A 12,010-nucleotide genomic window follows, 5' to 3' on the forward strand; every position below is an offset into this window, starting at 1 on the left:
GCAGCGCCTTAGATCGCTCGGCTAATCCCTCCTGGCATTCTGACTCAGTTCACCCAATAATTGCAGGGGAGTTCGCATGTCGTACTGCACTATCACATCCGTTTCCGAAGACATATAGAAGACATGTATAAAATTATATCTCTCATAGAGGATGAGCATCATGGACAATGTACGTGGACAAAAATGCAGCACGCTTACCATGACTAAAGTTCTAATCTGTGCAATTCGAGCAAGTTGCTCAAACCTGTAGAGGAAGAAGAAGAGGAGGAGGAGGAACAACTTGCTGTGTTGGTGGGATAGGTTGGTACATCGGTTTGCTCAGACATGTAGATTGAGTATGAACTGAAAAAATAACGCACAGTTAAAAAAAATTATTTATCATCTAGCTTAAAAGAAATTTTACACTATCTGAAGCACGTATAAAGCAATTTTCTTCTTCTTCTTCTTCTTCTTCTCTATTCATCTGCTTAAGCAGCCAGAGGGATGAACCTTGTATGAGTCTAGGTTCCGAATCATAGTATACTTTTAGATGTGCACGTCCATGAAGTCTTCTCACTGCATTTGATAACACGATCGTGTCTGTGTGGTCGAATATTCAAAACGATGTCACCAAATCCTTCTAAAGACTGTCTCGATCATCCTATCATACTGAATGGTAGTTACGGGTTAACTGCAAAGCATTTCATTATGTTTTTCCACACTTCACATTACTGAAAGGTTTTAGAGAGACAACATTTGTCGAGAATGTCTGTAGAACAGGTCCACAATTTGTGAATGAGATGAAGGTAAATATGAGTACAAACATTCTGCAGTGATGTTTGTCCTTTGAATTGCCATCGTGAAACGCATTGGATGTAGAACAGCACCTGTTCATTCATACAACTGTTTGTACAGTTCCCATTCAGTGAATAATTAATCACACTGTCACTAAAGCAGATGCCGAAGTGCCTGATGGGAAATTTGCTGAAGATCTGAATTCTATATGTACTAATACCTGTCCCGATACAACAGTTTTGTTCTGTTTGGAGTAATGTGTCACGATTACAGGAGCCAACTATTCAAATTTCCACAGGGTGCGCAGATATCCTTCTCCTTTAAAGTCTTTGTTCCGAGTATGGCAAAACATTCCATACTTACTGAATGATAGACTGTAGACATTCCACTCCAATTGTAAGTTGGGATATAGATAAAATTCTCGATTTAGCTAGACTTTCGCGATAGGTAAATTACAGTTGTCAAATGCAGTAACATCCTTTCCCATGTCCATGCTTCTATTGGTTTGAAACACTACTACAATGCATAAAAAACATGTTTGATCATCAGCCGCTTTTATTTTAAACCCAAACACAGATCGGATTATGTCATGGACCGCCTTCACGGACAAGGGTTAAAATGGTTTAAGCCACAACATTATATTTGTTATTACTCAGATAATTTGTACAGCATGTCATGAATATCAACATACGACACAGGACTTTTAGAAGCACACATACTAATAACAAGTGTACACAGAGCAGGACTGCTCTATGTACACTTGTTACCAGCAGGCCGAAAGACTGCGGGACGCTATGTATCCTTAGCTAAAGAGCATTGTATTACGAGATGGGGTGACTGCAATATAGAACTACAGAATGGAACGAACGCGTGTTTGACCCTGCGGAGGAATGGTTAGGTGTTTTAAACCCTAACCAACAGTATTTACGATATGGTTCTCTGTACTCTCCTCCAATCACAAAAGAATGGTTCAAATGGCCAACTATGGGACTTAACATCTGAGCTCATCAGTCCCCTAGACTTAGAACTACTGAAACCTAACTAACCTAAGGACATCACACACATCCATACCCGACGCAGGATTCGAACCTGCGACCGTAGCAGCAGCGCGGTTCTGGGCTGAAGCACCTAGAACCGCTCGGCCATTATCCTAAGAATGCGAGAATGCTCGTGACCTCCGTCCGTGTAGGGAAAGATCGTAAATTACGCTCTATGATCGAGGTGCTACAAATATGTAGATTGCTGTCTGGCATACTTTGGTGAATATGTTCGAAAATTAAGAATGAATGGACATACTGCACAGTCATCTATATACGTTCGCAATCAAGTAAATGGTCCTCACAAAGTAGTGGTTGGGCGGTTTAGCGATGAAATTGGGAAGCATGCTGCCGCATCAGTGGTCGGTGTTGACATTATGGTAAAATTGCTAAAACTGATTGCACTATCAGTTGTGATACTTATTGTTACAGTACATCGACGGTCTTGTTGATTACCACATGGTGATTGACTGACATCACTTGTTTGAGATGGAGAAAGAGTCTTGGTGGAAGATCAACACCTTCCGGGGATGGTCAGCACCGAAACAGTGATCTCGTACATGACTGCAGTACGAGGGATCAGTCGAAACAGAACACTGAGCCATCAGCTATCCCATCACTGTGAAAGATGAGTTTAAGTGTAGAGGCTGTCAGTCACCTTCAGTTAGCTGTTTGGAAACGCTCCACAAGGCCGCAAAACTCTTAGTTTTCTTATGCTGTGAGTATCTTTTATTTGATATCATCTAGTCTATGTGTTGTGGGAGCAGCAGCAACGTAATTTACACCATGTGATGTCTAGTTTTCTGTGAGAGCCAATGACTCAAAATGTGTTAATGTAAGTTCAGAATCTGAAACAAAAATTTGAATTTGTGGTGGAAAAAACAAAACGTATCGCACTTTACAAAGCTGTGCCGTACGTTGCTTGGACATGTTACAGCAGATAAAAGCAATGTTTCAAACAACAGCACAGGGACATTCTCTTGTGACTGAAAGTATAGTCTGTGGAATATGGTCCTCCTGTTACAGTACAGGCGATGACACTTAAAACTGGTCTGTGCAAGCGACTAAATGGATCAATACCTGTATATTTAATGGGGGTCGGTGCATATGATCGATGCCATCACACAGATGGTATTTGTTTTCGATATATACATCGAAAGATGAGGACACAGTAAAAATATTGTCGAGTTCTCTACCAGATTACGTTACCGGAGTTTTTATAATTCGCAACTTTTTTTCCTCTATTGGATAGTACAAAATATGGATGATGGAGAGAATGTTTGGGTGACATACGTGAATGCACCCTGAGGGATGCAGATCTCCTTTGGACTGCAGTGCCCGTATGTTGTTTGGAGATGCACTGCAATGTGGTAGCAAAATCCTCGTCATTTGGAGACGCTCACAATGGCACAAACTCTTCCAGTTTCCATATGTTGTGACTGTCTTTATTTAAAATCATCCAGTGTGTGTGTTCTGGGGGAAAAGTTTCATTTCACGTTGGGCTTACACATCGTACACTATTGGCGGAGCTACGACATCATGTTCCCATTGCCAAGGAATGGTCTATACATGGTGTTGTCGCTCACTCTGTTTCTACACGGGTTGCATAAAAGGTAGTAGGTACAGTGCTTTGTGACTTCTGCTCAATTCCGACTTAAATTGGAATGGTCACATGCACAAAGCTGCAAACACTGCGGCACAGTTACAAGATGATAGGAGCTGCCTAAAAACCCACGTTGGAGTTTTACTGTAGCAGATAGGTTCGAAAAAGGTGATTCGTTTTGAGATGAGAGTGCCATAAATATGATTGTCTAGTGGCTGAAATCATTAACAGACTTCTCCATGGGATCCAACGCAGGTATGTGGTTGAATGGAAATACTTGATTCCAAATGGCAGACGCTATAGATGTGGAAAACCAGTGTATTGGTCATAGGATTTTGTACATTACTTGCAACCGCATTCTAGCGTAGCATATTTTTAAACTGATTTGTAACATAGCACACCATTTACTGTATATGATCATTCTCAATCAACCACCACCTACACCCCGGTAGATATATCGCAGAATCTTTGACACAGCATTGGAATAGAATACGTTACAAATACTGGATAAATACCTACTGGTGGCATGAGAGAGTTGCAAATACCGCCTTCATACCACTTTCCTTAGCAGAATCACTCGCGGTTCCAGACTGTAGTGCCTAGAACCGCACGGCCACTCCGGCCGGCGATGTCTTCTTTGTTCGAGTGTTCGGAGAAACGTCCAAGCATACCATTCACTTCTGGTGGGATGCTGTTCCTCATCTACCATTTTTGCTTTACAGTATCTCCAGAGCAGCAACTGTAGGACATCGAAAATTCACCGAAAATTCCAGCCATTTTTCTTATTTGTAGGGCTGTGCTTCGAACTGTCCTGATTTTCCCGTTTGCGCTTAGACAGTGCTTCGACGAGTGAATAAAATTACGTTCCTGACTTCAACAGCAGCAAATATATAAATAAGCCCACTCACCGTTTCAGAAAAGTGCTGAACACCACAGCAGATATATCACTCAGGAATTTTTATCTCTCTCTGGCAGTGCCTTCAAACAAGCAGCTAAAACTCTAAAAAGTGGTGAGCATCCTGTTTAGAATCACAGAGATAATTATTTCGACTTTCAAATATCGTCGTTTTGGGGCGTAAAATCAGGTATTGCAGCTGATATTGGTTTCGGGATCTGTTTCCCACAAAATCGTGTGAAGTGTCTCAGAGAGGTTTTGTACAAGTGTGCAGTGATCTTTTCAGAGTCTGTGTTCAAGTATGGCGGCATACATCGCAAATTGAAGCAATCTACTGTCCAGTGATCTTCTTGAAAGGGCATTTAGAGACATACCCAATTGGATTTAGTGCTCTTGAAGCAGCTTGTCCTTAAGGACAAGGGTATTTTGCTTGAAAACGCGCCAAGTGTCTCTGGGATAATTTCACAATTGTGTCGGAGTCTTTTTCTTTTTGAGTCCATGTTCACATGTGGCGGTGGTGGTATTCCTCGGAATAAAACGTGTAATTGTTTAAATATTCTTGTGACATCTGCAAAGCTCTCTATCTCTTTGTGCAGTGGTACATTTAGTTCCTGTGATATCTTCAAGTTATATGTGCGAGTATATTACACATCACCAAATGTAATAACTCCTGAAGCAGTTCGTATTCAATGACAAAGGGTATCCGTGCGCCAAGGATGGGAAGGAGGAAGGCCGTGGGTATTTACAATGCGACAGGAAGTGTTTAACAGCTACCACGTGACTGTGCTCTAAGCCGGCGCGCTCCCTGAGAGTGGCGTAAGTTGGCGTGTTGCCTCTCCAGCGGGGTGTGGAGACTCTGGGGTGCACATCTTGCCTCTTGTCCTCTGGAAGACTGACTTACTGAACTTTTATTGACTCATCTACAGTTTCAGTACACACATTTATCAGCATGAGTTGCGAAGTGTGACTTAGACCCACCTTCATTATTTCATGAAGCGTATTTGTCTTCACGCAGTCCTCAGATACTAATATACTCCTTCTTCTCCAGCACAGACATCTCATCCAGCTGTATGGAGTAGTCATTCGGTCTAAGGCGCATGCCACAGTTCGCGTGCCTCCCCCCTTCCCCCCCCCCTCCCCGTGGAGGTTCGAGTCCTCCTTTAGGCATGGGTGTGTGTGTTGTCCTTATTGTAAGTTAGTTTAAGTTAGATTAAGTAGTGTAAGCATGGGGACCAATGACCTCAGCAGTTTGGTCACATAGAACTTACCACACATTTCCATCTCATCCACTGATCACGGTTCACAATTTCATCTATCCACCCACTCCAGCAGCTATTCACAGACTGAGTTCTTCTCCCGCAATTTTTTCCCGAGACCGCCATCTTGGATTACGTCCAGCAAGGGTGAGGGGGAGGGACCACAGCGCCCTCTGGTGGTGGTGTTGTGAATTAGGTCAGATGGACTCCAGATCACATGATGAACACACTGGAAGGAGCTACTGTCTGTGACAACTCAAATTGCTTAAATAAACAATGCATACTTATGTCCATTCTATCTGGCAGCCCAGTACAGACTGAGTCCTTCTCCTGCGATTTTCCAGTTTGGAGAGAGGAGAGGGGGAGGGGAGTGAGTTATCTTAGTGGAGGTAGCATAATCGACCTATTCTCCCGCAAAAATTTGAACTCTTCACCATGACGTCACTGTGCTGTTGCCATATCTATAGCCGCCATTTTGGATCTGACATCTAGAATAAATCTGGCAATAATGCAGAGTGGGGCCGTTCGCAGTTTGCCCTACTACTGATGAGAGCTGCAGTGCGGATTTTGCTCAGACGCCGAATGCACTTGAATGAGTTACATCTGTCTAGAAAAAATGTTGTGAGCAGTGTATACGCTTTCCTCAGTTATTGGAATGACCAAAGAAGACTTACGAATATATGAGGCGAAAAAATAAATCTTCTATCGAATATTTAGAAGATTCATTATGACTTTGAAAACCAAGATTACAAGCACTCTGCACAACTGTAGATAGATTCAACGAAACAGACATATGTCAATTGCCATTCAGTGAGTGTCTTTCAGCTTACATGTGAAAGACATACGTAAATTTTAGAATAAGATATTCTAAACACTTAAGGCACCTGGAAACACATACACCACATTTGCAAACTACCTCATATAATACAACCACCACCTTATTGGCTGAAAATTGCAAACAAGCAGTAATAATAATTTTTGGGCAGCTAATGTCCATCTACCACAATCCGGAAAAGATCCACAACAACTACTTTAAGCATAAGATACGCCACCATTCTCACTTGAACAAATTATTTTTGAGGTTATAATTTATGTATTTATTTACTTTTTTAGTCTGAGCAGAAGAGGACCTCAAGGCCCTTTCTTACACCTGACCAGCAGCAACACATATCAGAGAAATTACAAAACCTTCCCAAAATAATAATAACAGTAATAACAAAGGTCATTTAAAATGGAGCAGAATGGTTTAAGGAAGAGGGACAGACTGAAAAGGCAGTGACTGTGGCTGTTTGGAAAGAAGGAAATATAAATAGAGAATTCTACCGATAAGGGGCGGAGAAAAGTTTTGGGGTATGGGGACTGACGAGAATGAGCTCCACAGAATGTAGGGGAGATGGCTGCTGTGATAGAAGGTCAAACTGGGAACGAATTTAATTTTTATGACATTTTGAAGAAGGCTGTTCGAAACTCGGCTTTCTGATACAGAAAATGATTTAGAATACATGGCAGTGCTGTTTGATAATACACAGAAAATTTTGCTTTGTCTAAAACGATTGTTTCTGCTGTGCTGTTCAGGTAGTGGATTAAGAATTGATGGCAAATAATAGGGACTGCAATGATTGAGAAGACGGAAGGGGAGGTGTAAAGTATGATAGTCTCTACGTTTATCAGCTCATAGCCATGTTAACTGTTCGTTGACTGGTGTGATGTTGTCGAAAAAGCGTGCGTCACAAATGCATCAGACATAAGCATTCATCGCCAGTTGCAGCCTCTGTAAGGTTTTGTACGAAAATCTTTGGAAACTGCCATCACCATTGTCTAGTATGGGTAGTATTAGCGTTAACTGGTGTCAAATAATTAGTAAGATGTTTGTGAACTTCGTATTCTAAAGCCTTGGATAATGCTGGTAGAATGCCAATGGCTTTGTAATCGGAAGGCTGTTTGGCAGATTCCTTCTTGGGTAGTAATTTTATGAGTTCCTGCTTCCAGACTGTTGGAAAGATGCTAGAGGTCAGAGAATGGTTAAAAATGTCCGCTATTTTCGGCAGTGGAGGATCGACGAGAAGAACAATCATTTGCAATGTTATATTATCGGGCCCTGTAGCTGCCGAACGAATTCAGGCAATTAACTTCCAGACCCTGTTAGGGTCTACCGGCTGCAGAAACAATTTTTTGTTTGTAGGAACCACTGATACTGCAAGGGAATCAATGAGTTGCGCCCTTGTGCTTTCGTCAAATAAAGATTTCGGTTGGCGTAATATTTATTTAGATCATCAGTAGAAACAAGATATTCAGCTACAGACTTGGGTTTGCCTGTTCGTAGACTCACCATGTTTTACACAGGATGGCAATTCTGTGAAAGTACACAGTTAGCGAGTGGGCCCTGCCTGAGCTTTGCATTCCCCACAGACCAACTCGGTTGCTTAGTTGCTCGTAGGTGAGATGATTATCAGAAGCCGGGTGTCATTTGTATATTCAGTGTGCTGCAACTCTGACGCACATAACGTGTTTGAGGTAGTCTGTAACCCACGGTGTAGTTTTCCCCCTTATTTGTTACTTTTTCTAGGGGTGTGTTCAAAATGGTTCAAATGGCTCTGAGCACTATGGCTCAAAAAATGGCTCTGAGCACTATGGGACTTAACTTCTGAGGTCATCAGTTCCCTAGAACTTAGAACTACTTAATCCGAACCAACCTAAGGACATCACACACATCCATGCCCGAGGCAGGATTCGAACCTGCACCGTAGCGGTCGCGAAGTTCCAGACTGTAGCGCCTAGAACCGCTCGGCCACCAAGGGGTGTGTGTTTGCTGTTGAAATTGCTGCGTCTCTTAGTGAAGTTCAGTGCCTCATTATTTACATCGATGTTATTTCCTGCCGTTGTCTGCTAAGAAATACCATAGCTGTCAGCATTAAGCTCAACCATATTCAAATGCTTGTGATCTCTAAAAGTCGCAACTTTCGGTTTGTTCTTTGGGCGTTGCGACGAGTAAGTAATCATGAGTAGACAAGCGAGGTGCAGAAATCTGATCGGTGCAAATTACTGTGTTTGGAGATTTCGTTGCGAATATATCGATAAACGAATGAGTGTCTGTTGTATGGTGAGAAGATCCAAGTGGAATCACTGTAAGATTTGAGCAGGAAAGTATGCATGTGAATTTTGATACAGAAGGACTGTTGTTTCGAAAATTTATGTTGATAGCTCCGGACGTGTTCATGCAAAGATTCAAGGCTTGAGAGTGCACCTTCGAAGCTAGAGAGTTATCCAGTTTTAGGTGGATTGTGTATTACTGAGATGAGACATTTTCTGTGGAGCCGTTTAATATCAGTGAATATGTATTCGGGCTGTTTGCCTTCGGTTTTAGACGTGAACATAACCTCGGGGAACAAATTTGCGCGTACATATGCTGTCACTCTTTCACCTTGTCCGTTACATCTGTTATGTCTCAGAAAAATTAAACCGTCAAGGCTTATAGAACTGGAAGGGATACTAAGCTTAAGCCATTTCTCCATCAGGTGCATGAGATGGAAGCTAAGGTCCTGAAGTACGTATCGGAACTCATTCGGTTTGGCTGGTAATGACTGCACAATTGTCTGAGCGAGCTGTAGAGTTGAGCTCTCACGAATCGTTTTCACTAATCGCCGGCAGGTAGGAGAGACAGCTGTCCAGGAGTCAGTCATACCCCAGCGCCTCCGGAAGAATGCCGTGGGCAGGGGATGAGGGAGTCTCACAAAGCTGTAAACGGCAGGCAGGAAGCGGGAGAAAGGGTGTTCTGTAAACTGCACCCAGAGAAATTTGCACCCAGAAAAGTCGAGGAAGGGTGCGCTAATCCCCCCCGTCCCGGCCTCAACTCCGCGGCTTTTCCGGCAGGTAGAAGAGCCGACGTCCCGGCCCGCACTTAGGTGGTGTGCTGATGAAGAGGACTGGAGTTTTATTTTCTGATGGACCCAATACGACTTTTTTTTTGCATACGACCAGATCTTCAGGAAATAGAATGGAAAACATTAAAACCGAATTACAAACACGAATTTTGAAAATCATATTTGTTCTACTCGACAAAGCATAGTGTAATATTAAATACGGTCTATATCTGTATATCAGTATATGGTTCATGTAACGCACGTAAGATGCGTAGATGCGTGTCATTCTAACTAAAAGGTCATTTTGCTTGTATACAGTGTGAATTAGAATGCCACCAACAAAACGGAGGTTGTCCAAGGATATTTTCCGAGTAGTTTGGTACAGGAGTCCTGTGGTTCCAGTGCTTCATGGGGAGAAATGATCATTGTAATAAAATAAGAGAAATCAGAGCTCGCCTGCTTACGTGTTCGTCTTTCCTGCGAGCTGTTCGAAATTGGCGTGGCAGAGGAATAGTCTGAAACTGGTTCGATGAACGCCGTGCCAGGCACTTAACTGTGAATTGCAGAGTATTCATGTAGATGTAGATATGCATTACAAAAGAAGGAAAAGTAGTATATAAACGTTAAAGCCAGTAGAACCAATGTCATAAGCATATGTAAGAGGGAATATCATAGAGTGTTGTAGACGCACTTGGTGGCACTCTCGTGCTTCTTCCGGCAGTAGGATATTTTGTTCACGTCTGTCATTTGCCTAGCGGCATCTATGTTGTTCGGACAGGGTCGCACAGCACCCCACACCGGGCGTAGTGAGCGGGTGAGCGAGGACTTTGTGCGCCAATTTCACAGATTTCTGGTTGGATGCAAATTTCACTGGATGCAGTTTACATGTATCCAGAGAAGGCGACCAAAGGGAGTAGGAGGTTCAAGGTCAGGTGTACTTGTCCAACACAGAGTGTGATGCTTGAAGTTGCGTGAGTTTTCTAGAGATCGATAAAGCACGGTGATAAGATGGGCAGTGTACGATATTACGAGCCAATGGTAAAAAAGAGTAATTATACGGAAAATAATAATAATAATGAAGGAAACACTAAGAGCAATAAGTTACACTGAAAAGGGAGTAAAATAATAAAGTTAAATGGAACAGTAAGAGCAGGACAGAATCAGTATATCTTAGGTTATGTCACTAATGAATAAAATGATGACTTGGCTGGAAATTAATCGTCTGAATCAAAATCCTGTGAGACCAATGAAGTAATAGTGAAATCCGATTACGTTGGCCTTGTGAGTGCAAAAAATGAACAAAAACGTGTAATTCGTACTAAAAATGAAAGCACTCCGTCTTCAGGTCACAAGTGGCCCATAGGGACCATCCGACCACCGTGTCATCCTCACCTGAGCATGCGGATAGGAGGGGCATGTGGTCAGCACACCGCTCTCCCGGTCTTTATGAAGGTTTTCTTTGACCGGAACCGCTACTATTCGGTCGAGTAGCTCCTCAATTGGCATCACGAGGCTGATTACACCCCTTTCACACGAGTGGCTTTCTAGTATCAATCGACTATGCGTGACAAGAGAGTCTGACCATGCTCCCTGGTCTTGTTATTCCTGTGCAAAGATTCACTCGACGCGAGGGTTTGATTTTGCTTATACACTGGCGACAAAATTCAAGTGCCCTGCGTGCTTTCTGCTGTGCTGTTTAGCATTTGAGTGGTGAATATGAGGTTAAGATAGCAGAGTTCATTAATGTCGGAAGCAAAATTCATAGTGGATGTTCTTGATAAAAGTTGTACAGTAAATTCTCCACACTGATGAGAACCAAAACACTATAAAAAGTGACTTTCAAAGCTTTCAGAACATCGACATTTGTTTAATAGACAAATTAAATCCATGAAAACACATAAAAAATATTTAGAAGGCCTTTTTCATAAAATAACATCCAAAACCGCTTCTCCCCTTTAATAGAGATGATTGTTGAAACAAACTTTTTGATGTATTTACCTTGTTACAAAAATGTGCTGTGGGAAAAATGTCCATATGGTACGAAAAATGACAGTTTAAAAATGATAAAGAGTGTGGGGTCCTCCGCAAGAACACCAAAAAGTTCCGTTAAATTCCGCTCACACAAATTTAAAAGTTGTTGATTCAACTAAATCTCCAGGAGTTACAATTACGAACAAATTCTACTGCTACTATCACATAGGAAGATGTTGTGGAGAAAGCGAACCATGAAGTAAGTTTTACTGGCAGAAAACTTAGAAGAGATAACACATCTTCTGAAGACATTACTCTTGTCTGTTCTTTTCTGGAGTACTGCTGCGCTGTCTGGGATCCTTACCAGGTAGGATTAAAGGTGGACATCGAGAAAGTTCACAGACGGGTAACTCGTTTTGCATTATTGCGAAATAAGGGAGCCAACGTCACGGATATTATAAACGAGTTGAGGTGGCAGTAAATAATACAATTCCGTTGCGGTGAGACTCTGTCGTCAAATATCAATCACCAATTTCTCTTCCGATATATAATATTTCTTAAACCCCACACACATAGGAAGAATGGAGTACAGTAAAAATATAGTAGATGTCAGA

The sequence above is a fragment of the Schistocerca cancellata genome, chromosome 4, assembly GCF_023864275.1.
Source record: "Schistocerca cancellata isolate TAMUIC-IGC-003103 chromosome 4, iqSchCanc2.1, whole genome shotgun sequence".
Lineage (NCBI taxonomy): Eukaryota > Metazoa > Arthropoda > Insecta > Orthoptera > Acrididae > Schistocerca > Schistocerca cancellata.